The sequence below is a fragment of the Octodon degus genome, unplaced genomic scaffold (genome assembly GCF_000260255.1).
Source record: "Octodon degus isolate 3935 unplaced genomic scaffold, OctDeg1.0 scaffold00077, whole genome shotgun sequence".
NCBI lineage: Eukaryota > Metazoa > Chordata > Mammalia > Rodentia > Octodontidae > Octodon > Octodon degus.
Window position 1 is genome coordinate 8,084,306 of NW_004524653.1, and position 1,952 is coordinate 8,086,257.

Sequence of the window (1,952 nt, forward strand, 5' to 3'; positions counted from 1 at the left end):
TTATTCTACTGAGCCATCTCCCCGGCCCTTTAGAGAGGGACCTTAAGCCATGTGAGCGCTGGGAACTTTGGAGGGAGAGGTTGTGGCAAGCAAGGTATAAAAAAAACTTGGTGAGTGGCCCGGCATGCTGCAGCTTCACACCCCAGCGCCAGCTGGATCAGCCTTGGAGGAAGTACTTGGAAAAACTGAAGATTAGAAGTTGGCTGTAATTGGGTCCTGTTGCTTCCCTCTTAGCATGATTATGAGGACCAAGTGAGATAAAGAACTGGCGCTTTAGTACCTTGTAGGTGCTGCTTACTGTGTTCTGTAGCTGAAGCTCGCTGGAGCAGTGGCGCTCTGCCCAGCAGCCCTGGTGTCAGCTGTGAGCTGATGATACCATGAATCTTCATGAATGCCACTCAGCCTGCTGAGTCAGAGGCTTTGGGGACAGGGCAGAGGAGATGACCTCAGAGGCTCTTGAGGAGTGTCGAATGCAGCGGCAGCCCGGGAGGAGTTGTACAGCTCAGGGCCAGACGCTAAGAGGAGGGACAGTGTTTTAAGTAGCATCAGTGCAGCTGTGTCCTTTGCAGTGCAGAAGGGAGTTCTTTGCAGTATCAGACTGAAAGCTTTATGCAGGATGTTCAATAAACCCTTGTTTTTGTATTACTGATGATACCTGCTTCAGTACTGTGGTGGGAATAAGAGGAAGGTTTGAGGGCTGTGGGAACACACATAGCCCAAATGCTAACACCACCATAGGACCCACTGAGAAATTTGATATGAGGGTTAAACCTTATGTTTAACAGTTTTTACAGATGCCTGCCTTCTATGACCAGGCACTATGCTATATGCTGGAAATAGACAATTAAATGTTTATTTCATAGGCTTTGCAGGATGATAACTTTTTAGAAAAGAGTTTGAAACTTTTCTAGACACTAGATAGTAGTGTCTAACCTGTTTTCTGTGTCAGAAGATAAGCCTGGGTTGTTTTCTGGTCAATGCAAAGCCTAATTTGAAACCACTACCTCCTTCCTTTATCTTATGCTGGGAGTGCAACCCGGGGCCCAGACAGGCCAGGCAAGGGCTGTGCCACTGAGCCACACCCCCAGAGCATCCCTGCCTCATTTCTGGAAGTGTGCTGAACGTTGACTTATAGCTTGCAGACCTGATTTGAAATATTTTGAATGAGTTTGTGCCCCACCCTGTTTCAGGTTGGTTTTCAACACTGAGGAGTTATGCTAGCTGTTTTTGTCCTCCTACCCCCAATCACCATGCAGAGTAGAGATACCAGACTCTTTAGCTTGGAATAAAGGACATCAGCTTTGAGTGTCACCCTTCATCCAAATCCTGTCATCACTTACTGCCCATTATGCACATCAATGATGATAATAGTAGGTATCAATAAGTTATAAGCTGGGCTGGGGAGATGGCTCAGTGGAATAAGCGCTTCCCTGGCAAGCGCAGGGCCCTGAGTTCAATCCCTGGTCCCCCCCCAAAACAAAACACCAACAACAAAACAAGTTATAAGCTGTTGAAGAGCCAGAATTGGTAGCTCAGGGCCATGTTTACTGAGTGTGGAGGCGTGGCCTATTTCAGCTCCAGTCTGCACTGGCCAGGTTGGAGGTCAGCCAGGTGCTTAGAGGGTTCCACCTCCAGACGTGCTCAGAGCTTGGGTTTCCGAGTATGTCATTCCCGTAGGACACTCCCTTTCACAGTGAGACACTCCTCTTAGCAGGGGAGTCACTCTGCATGGGGCATGGCTGGCGTTGAACACTGTCCTGTCCCACCTTAGACTTTCTGGAAAGTAGGTGGCCTGCTCTTTGAGGCTGCAAATGGAATGCAGTTGTGTTCTGCTGTGTTTGAGCTTCCAGTCTTGTATGTTGAAAAGATCTAAGGGACAACCCAGTGAATGCGCCCCCCAGAGAGGGCAGGATGACTTATGAGCTGGACCGTTTTTGTCCTGTTGAATCAAC

The 1,952-nt window shown here is 48.5% G+C and overlaps 1 protein-coding gene across 2 annotated transcripts in view; it reads left to right on the forward strand.

The window, feature by feature from the left end:
• Positions 1-1,952, forward strand: part of B4galt5 (beta-1,4-galactosyltransferase 5) — a 109,963-nt gene that overhangs the window by 87,921 nt on the left and 20,090 nt on the right. The window lies entirely within an intron of this gene.